A 13,030-nucleotide genomic window follows, 5' to 3' on the forward strand; every position below is an offset into this window, starting at 1 on the left:
CTACTTATTCTCTGTGCCTTTCCCCCCCCTCCTCCTCCCACTCCCTTGTTGCTAACCCTCCATGTGATCTCCATTTCTGTGGTTCTGACCCTGTCCTAGTTGTTTCCTCAGTTTGTTTTTATTTTATGTGTGGTTGTTAATAATTGTGAGTTTGCTGTCATATTACTATACATGTTTTTTATCTTCTTTTTCTTAGATAAGTCCCTTTAACATTTCATATAATAAGGGCTTGGTGATGATGAACTCCTTTAATTTGACCTTATCTGAGAAGCACTTTACCTGCCCTTCCATTCTAAATGAAAGCTTTGCTGGATAGAGCAATCTTGGATGGAGGTCTTTGGATTTCATGACTTGGAATACTTCTTTCCAGCCCCTTCTTGCCTATAAGGTCTCTTTTGAGAAATCAGCTGACAGTCTGATGGGTACTCCTTTGTAGGTGACTATCCCCTTATCTCTTGCTGCTTCTAAGATTCTCTCCTTCATTTTAATCTTGGCTAATGCAATTATGATGTGCCTTGGGGTGTTCCTTCTTGGGTCCAACTTCTTTGGGACTCTTTGAGCTCCCTGGATTTCCTGGAAGTTTATTTTCTTTGCCAGATTGGGGAAGTTCTCCTTTATTATTTGTTCAAATAAGTTTTCCACTTGTGGCTGTTTCTTTCCCCCTTCTGGTACCCCTATAATTCAGATGTTGGAACATTTAAAGATGTCCTGGAGGTTCCTAAGCCTCTTCTCATTTTTTTGAATTCTTGTTTCTTCATTCTTTTCTGTTTGGTTATTTCTTTCTTCCTTCTGGTCCACTCCATTGATTTGAGTCCCAGTTTTCTTCCCATCACTATTGGTTCCCTGTACATTTTTGCTTCATTTCACTTAGTGTAGCCTTCATTTTTTCATCTAATTTGTGACCAAGTTCAACCAGTTCTGCGAGCATCCTGATTACTAGTGCTTTGACCTGGGCATCTGATAGTTTGACTATCTCTTTGTCACTTAGTCATATTTGCTCTGGAGCTTTGATCTGTTTTTCTGTTTGCACTATTTTTTTTGTCTTGATGTTCCTGTTAGATATGAGGGGCAGAGCCTTAGGTGTTCACCGGGGAGGGGCAACCCAGGTGGCTGGGTTGTGGCACTGTATGTGGAGGCAGGGTCTGAGGAGGAACAATGGTGCTTGCTCCACTCTCTGTGGGATTTCAGTTCTTTCTTCTGCTTCCCCCAGGAAAACTGGGCCTTTCTGGTGCTGATTCCCTTGTGGGTAGGCTTATGTACATTCTAGAACCCTGTGGGTCTTTCCAACAAACTCTCCTGTGAGGCTGAGAGTCTCTCCTGGCATCTCAACCCCCACAAGTGTTTTCAATCGGTGTTTTGAGGCTTTATTTTCCCATGCTGGAGCCCTGGGTTGTGTGGTCTGTCTTGCTCCCCAGTTTTGCCTGGTTTATCTGCACGCGAATGTTGGACCACCCAGTCAGCCAGCTGCCTTGTGCGCCATGCCCCGTTTCACAATCACCGCCTCTCTTGGTCTGCCTTTTGCCACCTTGAGCCCAGGGTCTGCCAGCCACTGCCTGGGCGCCCAGGGTCCGCCCGCTGCCATCTTACATGCCTGGGGTCTGTCAGCTGCTGCCTTGCACACCCCGCCCGGTGCCACCGGGTTTTTTGCTGTGACCCCTCTCTGCATGGCCACCAACCCTGCCCCTCCTACTGATCTGGATGAATGTGTCGATTTTAATTCCTTGGTTGTTGGACTTCCACACAGTTCAATTTTCTATCAGTTCTGGTTGTTATTTGGTTTCTAAATTGTTGTTGTCCTTATTTTGGTTGTGCAAGGAGGCACTGTGTGTCTACCTATGCTTCCGTCTTGGCCAGAAGTCTCTCCATTGTTATTTAGATGATACCAAAAATATGAGATACATCACATTGAATGCCATTGGTTTTGGAAGCATAATGTTCCTGACTCAGTACATTATATTTATTTCCATTCATATGAATAAACAGGTCCCACATATAATCTCAGGTGAGGGACTTTCCCACTTGATAAGGTTATATGGTAGTTGTCTTTTAATAAACAACTCTTATTTTCAGAATAGCAATTTCATTTTTAAAATCCTGAGACTATGTTTCCAAGATCACTTATGCACACATGCCAAACCACAAGCCCCCTTCATTTCCAGGTCAGACTGATGCATGGGTTCATGGGCAGTCATTCCCTTTTCTCTGTATGTGCATACACAGCAACCCATGAAGTACCAAACAGGCCCACCTGGAATTTTATCGAAGGGGCTACAAAAGCCATTACAGCTTCTTCAACACAAATACACACAAAAAGACATCAGACAAGCTTTCTAGAAGGTGTTCTCATTACCACATCCAAGGGCAACTTAGAGTCAGACCCCAGAAAGTATTTATTCCACTTCAGTTAGTGGCTATACTCATTTTACTTGTATTAGTAAAATCTGGGAATGGCTAACTTCCTCTCTTCTAACCAGTTCATTTAAATCCCACTCTCCCAAAGGACAACTCTTCAGTTTCTTTTCTAGTATTTACTTACTAAACATGCCATGAGGCAGGCCTTCAGTTCTCAGCACCCTTTTTATGGGAGGTGGGACCGTGAATTTACTGTGATGTACACCAATGCTCAGCTGTGGCTGGTGACTGTACAGTAATATTATTCCTCACAGTTAACTCGTGACCCTCTCAGTAGGCACATGTTCAAAATGAATATCAGCACAGCTATATTATTTACAGCTTCTATGGCTTTGATTCATCTTTGTTCATCTCTTTCTCTGGCTCTGCAGAACACAGGAGCCCCTCCAGAGAAACAAATGCAAACATCTCAAATCCCGTTTTTTAACTCAGTTGCAGAGGGATATTAGAGCTCAAGTTATCTTCCCTAGAACATATTTAGGCCAAACAGTATTTTGCAAGGTTTGGGTTTAGGGATCGCTGGAATGATCCAAAGCAGTGGTTTTAGAAATATTTGTATGAAAGGACTATTTGGGTTTTTGCTGTTTTTTTTTTACAATTTATAATCTATTACATACTGATGCTTATTTTAAATACAATAACAATTAATTATTAGAAAACTATATGAAAAGAGCATAACAACATAAGCCTGAAATTAAAATTTGACTCAGCAGATATACAATGACTGTCCAATTCCTAAATGCTTACTCTCATCCCCTCATGGACCTGAAACAAATTTATGGACTCATCTCCTCATGGACATGAAACAAGTTGCATAGGAGCACTTTCCTCAGAATGCAATTTGAATGTACTGCACATGTTGAGAAAAGGACAAGGCTGCTCCTTGCTCTGACATCCAAGGTCCCGTGTCTATCTTAAGACCCAGCCTAACTAAGCATTGAGTACCACTTCACACTGAGCAGCAGCCAAGGGCCAAGTGCTCCTCCTGTGATCCGAACAGCCTTCGGCTATTGAATTATGACCCTGATTGTGTCAGTATCTGGCTCAAGGGCACAGCTGACTGTTATCTACTCTGTTCATGAACACTCAGATCACAGCTTCCCTATCTGAACCCTTAAGAAGGAATGCCTTGCTGCTCTGATCAATTATGCATCAGTTAATTAATGTCTTGACGTTAGTGAATTGAATCAATTATTTTAAATGATCTTAATTGTTAATATATGCAGTATAACAAGGGACAAAAGCCGTTAATAGAATTCAACATGAAAACCTTCCAGGACAGGGCATGGCTTTGTAAAATAAATTAAAGTTTCCCAACGTGTCTCTGTGATTCCCCAAAAAGCCAATGTTATCTGAAAAAACATCGGATTTTGTTTAAATGTTCTTTTAGAAATAATCTTAAACTAATACAAGTGAATAAGGTATGAGAAATTATTGAAACATCGCTGTCATCCATACAACCATCTTTAAGCTCCTGCATGTAGGTCTCTTGGGAAAACTAGAAGATTCCGTGAGAACAGGATTGCCTCCGTTCAACAGTGTAAATCTCACCTAAAACTCAGTGATGTGTAAGTAACACAGTCACCAGATGTCTGTTAACAATTAGTGGCTTGGAGAATTCAAGATTTTCTCTCACTTCAGGGAAGGGTAGAAGTGAGAGGGTAGGTTCTAGACAACACTGGCCTGGGCATGGGGCAAGAAGGATTCTTCAAGAGTCACCATCTTTTCTCATCCAGTCTAGAGAGCTGGAAACAAGAAACCAGAGGCAAAAGAAGACAATGACACAGCTCTGCATCCCCTGAGGAAGGGAGGAACGCCCTCTCTCCTTCTTCTGTTCCTGGGTTTACTCCATGGGTTATGAGAAGAGAGTAGAGGGAAAGTTCGAGAGTGAGATTAGAGCAGTTAGCAATTTCCTTCCCTACAATAGCTTACTGAACTGCCACAGGGAAGATCTCTAATAATGAACTGAAGTAGTTTCTTGGTTAAACTTCATAGACTATAGTGCTTTTACTGGGAAGTTCAGAGCCGATCAATAATAAGCCTCAGTTTAAAGATTGATTCCTGCTTTTGAAAACTGTCCCAGATGTTCAAAAGAGCATGGTTAGTAATCAGGAATATAAGTGCATTCTTAAAAATATTCTCCGATTAATTCACTTACTTAAACATTTGGAAGCCCGCTATAATGCCAGGCCATGTGCTAGGTGCTGAGTTAAAAAGAGCAAGCCATGCCCTGGCTGGTGTCACTCAGTGGATCGAGCACTAGCCTGTGAACCAAAGGGTCGCTGGTTAGATTCCCAGTCAGGGCACATGCCTGCGTTGTGGACCAGGTCCTCAGTAGGGGGCACTCAAGAGGAAACCATATATTGATGTTTCCCTCTCCTTCTCCCTCCCTTCCCCTCTGTCTAAAAATAAATAAATAAAATATTTTCTTTTTAAAGATCAAGTCATTTGTGCTCTCAATGAGATGAAAATCTGGTAACAAACAATTGGAGTATCATGTAATAAATATTCCAAAGGCAAATAATGAGGGCTATGACACTATACTGAAATGACATTGAACTGAGGCTCAAAAAACCATGGAGGGTACATAAAGTAGGTGAGTCCTGAAGGACAAGGCAGGAGTTAGCTAAGCAAAAAAATCGGGTCAGAGGAGGATGATATCTGGCAAAGAAAGAACCAGAAAACACACGAAAGCCTTGTCAGGGCTAGAGTACCACTTGGCTGGAGGCACAGGTGAAAAGAAGGCAATGAATGGTTTTAGGATAAAGAACAGCATGATTATATCTGTGTGGAAAATGGGCTGGAGAGAGGTAAAGACAATAAGCAGAGAGAGACACTAGGACCTTGTTATAACAATTCAGGAAAAAACCAATGGGAACCCCGAATAACTAATATGCAAAGATGGAAATGAAGGCTTGGGGTAGTAATTATTTGGACACTGTGATGTGCCACCCAAATGCCCAATCAAGAAAACACTTGCTGCTCCAGTTATTGGGAATGCAGTGAGCAGACCAGATTCAGCTGCCAATACCTCCAGGGATGGCTGGAGCTCCATAGAGTTCTTCACCTGAGGTCACTTCCCCTCTCAGTGTGGTCCCATGACTAAGTGATGTGAAGGCATGAAGGCTTAGCCAACTGGTCTAATTTAGGGCCACCTTGAAGGGTTTTGCTAGCTCCACTGCTCCCTGTGGAATGACACCAGGTTGTGTACTGCTGGACGTCTCCCTCTGTCCACTGCTGCTTTTTTCTCTCCCTTCTATAGGGCTCATCACAGGAGCATACCCTGATAAACATTCTACACACTGATCTCCACCTGAATCTGCTTTCTAGGGAACTCAAGATGTAATTTGATTCACAGGTAAGAAAGGGGGGAAAGTCAAGAACAATTCCAAGGTTTTTAGCTTAGGTCACTTGGATAGGAAATAAAAGAAAATAACAATTTTGAAAAGAGGGCACTGCATCCAGTCTGAGCATTTTCTTAATTTGTTGGAGACATCATAATTTTCATGTGTTCTTAGCTTGACACCCTAGAATCATCTTGGTCCTTGCTTTGCTTCAGTCTCAACTGTCAGAAAGTCTTATTTATTATGTTCTTCACTTGACCCTGGGGTTCAAGCCGTCTACTTTATTGCTACCTCTTACTTTTATCTATTCAAAGTCTTACTGTTTTATGCCTGAATTGCCACATCAGCCTTGGAATAGACCTTCTTGGCCTCTGACCTAACCTAAACAGCTTCTAAACAGCTTCTCCAAAGGATCATGTAGCATATCTCCAAGTTTAGAGCCATCTCATAGATATTGGTAAACTTGTTGTCCTAGTCTATTCAACTTGATTCTATTTAAGAAACTCTACTTGAGTTTCTACTATAATCCAGGCATAACACTAGGATCTTGGGGATTGAATATGAATAAGAGAAAGTCTGCCTTCTAGGAATTTTCAATTTAGTAGAGGAGACTGGTACTTAAATAATAGTGAAACAATATGATGAAAGCTCAGTTGAGACAGTGGTGTTTATAGAATAAATAGTAGAAAGGAATTATTTCTGTCAACACCCTTTCTGATGGATATCAACTTGTTCTGATGTACTATAATCTGGCTTCAACCAGATCGCATAATTTAATTTTCTCACTCCCCAAGTTGGCATATTCACTCTCTGTGAGTAGTAACCAGCCTTCAGTGATCCTTGACTCCAAATATTTGTGCTCAGTGTAGTCTCTCCACCCCCCTATCCCCAACACACACATATTGGAGAGGGATACTTTCCCTAATGAGTAGGATACTGTGGAAATGATGAAGTGGAAGTTCTGGGCTAGGTCATGAACCTTGTACTTTCTGTAACTAAAATATATGACACCCTGGTTTTCAATACAATGAACATCAGTCATGGAGGGCTGTAACTGCTGAAAGGTGGAAAGCAGATGATGACTTCGGATGACTTTCTGAATTTATCTCCTTGAGATATTTTCCAGGGCACAGCACAGGAAGGGAGAGACAAGGAGAAACAGACTCACTGAGTTGAGGATACAGAGCTGAGAATGTAAGGAGAAGAAGGTAGCTGGAGTTTGCAGTACAGAATATTAGAATGGAGAGAGAACTCCAGAGATTTGCAGAAGGCCACCCTTGAGTGCTCAACTGAGAACTAGTCAGTACCTGTAGGGGAAGGACAAAAACCCCAAGGTTGGTGAAAGAACCACACTCTTTTATCTTAAAGGATAAGAAGGAAAAGTACTTGATATTCACACAGAGCCAGAACAGAGCCTGCTCCCAATTACAAGGATTGGAAAACTTTATAATTCACAGAGCACTCTATAAATCATTCAGAAGGGTCTTATAGTGAATGATAATTGGTGCTGCTTTGGTCCCACACAACAAATCTTAAATGCAAGACCTGAAAGGACCAAAATATTTCCAAGTAAGTTAATTATACTGTAACAAAGCTCAAGAAAATAATGATAGTAACACAAAACTATCCAATATCCCCAAAACATAAAATTTACAATTTCTGGCATCCAATAAAAAATATAAAGCATGCAAAAAAAGCAAGAACATATTACTCATAATGGATATAAAAAGAATCAAAACTGACCCAGACTGAAATGAATGTTAGAATTAGCAATCAAGGATAATCAGTTATTATTAAATATATTTCCTCAGCTCAAAAAGTAGTCTTACAAGATATAAAAACAACCAAATATAACTTCTAGAGATGAAGACTAATATGTCTGTGATGAATGGAATTAGTGGCAGGTTAGCTGTTGCATAAGAAAATGCCAATGAACTTGAAGGCATAACAGTAGAAATTATCCACACAAACACAGAAACAAGTACTTTTTTAAAAAATGAAAAGAACATCAGTAAGATTTGAGACAACTTCAAGCACCTTAAAATAGAAGACATTGGAGTTTCCAATGGAGAAAAAGCAAGGGAGAAAAGATATTTAAAGAATGAATGTTCATTTATTTTGTTCATTAGATTCCTGTTATAGGTGAGATCATATGGTATTTGTCTCTCACCACATGGCTTATTTCCCTTAGGATAATATTTTCTAGTTCCAAAATAAACTAATGAACAAGATACAATCGCAGACATGGAGACATAGAGCAGACTGAAAGTGACTGTAGGGGATGGTGGAGTAGGATAATACTGGAAAGAAGGGGAAGGGAATAGTCAAGGAACATGTCAAAGAATGACCTGCAGACATGGATAACAGTGTGGGAACTGACTGTGGGAGCTGGTGGTGAGGGACAGAGGTGGGCAAAGTGGAAAAATTGGGACAGCTGTAATAGAATAACAATAAAAATGATTTGATAAAAATAAAGAATGAATATTCAGCAATTTTTCAAAATTGATGAAAACTATAAACCTAGAATCCCAAGAAGTTCAGTGAAATCTAAGCACAATAAACATAAATAAAACTACACCAGTGAAAATCAAATAAAATTGTTCAAAACCAGTAATAAAAGGGATTTTAAAATAAGCCAGAGAAAACAGACATATATACAGAGGCACATAGGGTGACAGCAGATTTCTTTTTATGGGCAATGTAAAGAGAAAACAGTGGAGAAAGATCATTAAAGGGAAAAAAAGCCAACTAAATCCTATGTCCAGCAAGATATCTTTCAAAAGTAAAGGTAAAATAATGACACTTTAGACATACAAAGCTGAATGAATTCATCACCCCAGGAGACCCATACTGGAAAAAATGTTCAAAGAAGTCCTTCAGGTAGAAGGAAGATAATGCCAAATGAAAATCTGGATCCACACAGAAATGAGGACCACTGTAAAAGATAACAAATGATTAACGAAATTATTGATCTTTCTTATTATTTAAATATTTTTAAAATATAATTGTTTATACAAACATAATAACAATGTAGGGTAGGTTTTATAACAAAAAGAGGTAAAATATATAACAACAATAGTACAGAGGTGGGCATGAAGAAATAAATATACTGTTGTATGAGCTTTTTATATTTTATGGACTGAATGTCATGTCCTTCTCTGAATTCATATGTTATATCAGGAAATAAGACCTTGAGAGGTAATTAGGTAGTAAGGGGTCATCCTCATGAATGGGATTGATGCCTTATAAGAAGACACAGGAGAATTTGTTCTTGGTCTTTCCTGTCCATCATGTGGGGACACAACATGAAGGCCATTTTCAAATAAGGAAATGTGTCTTCATCAGGCGCTGTATTTGCTAGCATCTTGATCTTGGCCATCACAGGACAATTACTGTGGAACTGTAAGAAATTAATGTGTGCTGTTTCAGCTACTTAGCCTATGGTATTCTGTTATAGTAGCCCAGACCACATATGACAAAATATGAAGCAGTATAATATCCTTGAAGGTCAGCTAGGATAAGTTATTGATGTTTACTATAAACCCTAAAGGAACCAGTCAAATATCAAAATGAGCAGTTAGAGTTGATAAGCCAACAATGGAGATAAAATGGAACAATAAATATATTTTAATTAGTTCAAAAATGAGAAGAACAAGAAGAAAAATTGAACAAAGTATAAAATAAATAGTAATATGGTAAATATAAACCTGAACATATCCATATTCATAGTAAAAATTAATGGTCTAAACATTTCAATTAAAAGGCTAAAATTATCATTATATAAAGAAGCAACTGCCCTGGCTGGTGTAGCTCAGTGGATTGAGCACGGGCCTGTGAACCAGAGTATCATGGTTCAATTCCCAGTCAGGGCACATGCCTGGGTTGCAGGCCAGTTCCCAGCAGGGGACGCATGAAAGGCAACCATACATTGATATTTCTTTCCCTCTCTCCTTCCCTTCCCCTCTATAGATAAATAAATAAAATCTAGAAAAAAAAGAAAAGTATAAAAAAAGCTTAAAAAAAAGAAGCAACATAGTTGTATGCTGTCAACAAAGAACCCAATTTAAACAGAAAGGCACAGAGAGGTGAAAAATAAAAAATGTATATTTCATGCTAACATTAATAAAAAAAAGTTGTAGTACCTAAATTTATTTTGGGCAAAGTAGATTTTAGAGCAGAGAATATTACCAGGATAAGGAAGTTCATTTTATAATGATAAAGAGGTCAGTTCATCAATAAGGCATAATAATCTTCAATATGCACCTAATATTAGAGTTTCAAATTTATGAAGCAACAACTGGTAGAAGAACAGGGAAAATAAACAAATTAACAATTATAGTCACATGCTTCAGGGTCCCTCTCTCAATAATTGATGGAACAATTAGAGAGAAAACCAGGAAGGATATAGAAGACTTGAACACATTTATGAACCGACTTGACCTAGTTGATATTGATTCAAAATAGATCATATGTCTATATGTAAAACCTAAAATCATACCGTTTCTAGAAGAGAAAATGGGAGAAAAACTGTAAACTTGTGTGAGGCAAAGATTTTCTACATGTGGCACCTGAAGCACGAACCATAAAAAACAAATTGATTAATTAGACCTCATTAAAATTAAAGTCCTGCTTTTCAAACACTGCTCACAGACTGCAAACCTAAGCAACAACCAAACATATTAAGGAGGATATGGAGGAACTAGAAATCTTATTCACTGCTGGTGGGAATACAAAATAGTGCAAACACTTGGAAAATAGTTTTCAGTTTCTTTAAAAGGTATTCATATACCTAACACATGATACAAGCATTCTACTCCTCTATATCTACCCAAGAGAAAAGATATAGCCACACAAAGATTTGTACACAAATATCCACAGTAGCTTTATTTGCAAAAGCCCAAACCAGGAAAAAAAACCCACATGTTCCTCATCAGGTACATGGATAAACAGAAAGGCAGTATATTCTAACAATGAAATACTACTTAGCAACGAGAAAGGAAGGAACTACTTCTACATACAAACAACACTGGCAAGTCTCAAAATAATTGTGCTGGATGAGAAAAAACATATAAAAAGAGTATAGACTGTCTGACTCTAGTTATATAATATTATGGAAATACCAGCTAATTTATAGTGAAGAAAGTGTATCAGTGGTTGCCTGCAGGCAGGGGAAGGGGAAGAGTGAGCAGGCAGGATCACTAAGGGGCAGCAGGGAACTTCGGGAGGTGATGGATATGTTTACTATCTTGATCATGGCAAATTTTCCATGGGCATATCTATATGTCAAAACATTAAATATTACAATTTAAATGTGTGCATTTGAGTGTGTGTCAATTATACCTGAATAAAGTGGTTTAAGATAAACAAATGGTGAAACTCATTAGTGACATTACAGTTTCAGAGAAATCTGATCTTAGTGACGGAAGCAGCCTCCCTAAGGAATATATAAGTTATTCCAGTCTCCCAGAAAGTGTGGCAGGTAGAGGGGGTGGCATCAGCATTTTTCCCCATTAGATTACACACCTGCAATGCACTCGTGCCCTGACTTCAGTTGCATTCATAGAGCTGGCCTTTGTTTGCAACCTTTTAACCTCCAGCCCAGAATGAAAACTTCACTCAGACTGAGCCATCTTTCTCTGTATGTGGAAGGTCAGCACCAGGTGACTGCAGAACTTCCCAAGAAAACCTACAGCATTATAGAACTGCACTGCTTTTCAACTGGTCCGGAGACCCCCTCTTCTGCCTGCCCTGCAGACAGGCAATTGTTCTCCTTTATTGCTATGTTCAACCTTACTGGCCTCCAGCCACCACTCCATCACTCTAATGATGCCAGGCACCATGTTGGACCATTGCCAGATGCCATAAGACCCTCAAGGAAGGGTCACGAGCTGTGTCCTATCCATCTCGCACTCCTGACACCAAACATAGTTCCTGGACCAAAATTGTCAGTGAATACATGTTTATTTTATGACCGAATGAACAAATGGATGTTTAATGTAAAAAAATACAATTTTCAAGGTAATTTTAATGTGTAATAATACTTACAACACTTATAGGTTGTGAGTTAAATCTTAATTCTTAGGAAAGTTCTTTGGAATTAGCAACACATCTGCCTGCAGAATAATGATAGCTGACATTTATTACATGCCTACTATGTAAGGTATTTTTCTAAACACGCCACTCATGCATTGTCCCTTGTAATCCTCAAACATACCTGTATACGTTTGCCTGCTCTACCACAACAATGTACCACTGTCAGGGTAGCTTGAACAACAGGCATTTATTTCACACAATTCTAGGTGCTAGAAGTCCAATATCAAGGTGTCAGCAGGGTTATTTTCTTCTGAAACCTGTTTCATTGGCTTACAGGTGGCGTCGTCTCCCTGTGTTGTCACAGGGTCTTCCCTCTGTGTGTGTCTGTGTCCTAACTCCCTCTTATACAGACACCAGTCATATTGCAAAAGGGGTCACCCATGGGATTTCATTTTGACTCAACTACCCTATTAAAGGCTCTGTTTCCAAATATAGTCACATTCGGCCTAGAATAGTACCTATAAGTTCAGTTATAATTATTGTTCTCATTTTATAGATGAGAAAAACAAAGCAAAGAGCAGCCAAAATGTCAAAGGCTCCATCTTTAACAAGCGTCACAGCCTGGAAACTGAAACAAGAGGTCTGAACACTCCAGGAGTACATTCTTGGTAATTATGTTATAAGGACTCACAATTGACCCCAATATTCACTGTGGTGGCCAATGTCTCAGACTATCCCCGACAGCCTAATTCATCACAGGTGGAACCAACACAGTTGGAATACTGCTGGGGGTACCCCAAAGGGACATGGACAGCAGGGCAGGGATTGACTGGTGGGGGGGGAGAGCCGCAGGGGAAACATTAGGACAACTGTAATAAAACAATAATAAAAATTAAAATAATAAAAAATAAAAGTAAAAAAGATAAAAGAGAATGTCACTCTTGAAACACAAAAAAAGAACAGAGTGCAGGAAGATTTAAGGCATAAAGAGAATTTGGAATGGAAATTAGCACTGGGACCTCTATGAGCAATAGCTGTAGGGCATTGTTTGGGTCAGTGGTAGCCAGGAACTCTGGTGGCTGCAGCCTCTGTGAAACTATAAGAGGACAGAGGATCAATGGGTGTTTCTATGCAAGGGTCTTTTAACAGTCAAGTGGTTTAATACTGAGACTGCCTATATTGACAAAAGAGACTAAATGAATAGAGCAGAAAGCAAAATTAATATGCCACTGGGATCTTGA

The sequence above is a fragment of the Sturnira hondurensis genome, unplaced genomic scaffold, assembly GCF_014824575.4.
Source record: "Sturnira hondurensis isolate 20B ecotype Veracruz unplaced genomic scaffold, ASM1482457v3 Scaffold0006713, whole genome shotgun sequence".
NCBI classification, from domain to species: domain Eukaryota; kingdom Metazoa; phylum Chordata; class Mammalia; order Chiroptera; family Phyllostomidae; genus Sturnira; species Sturnira hondurensis.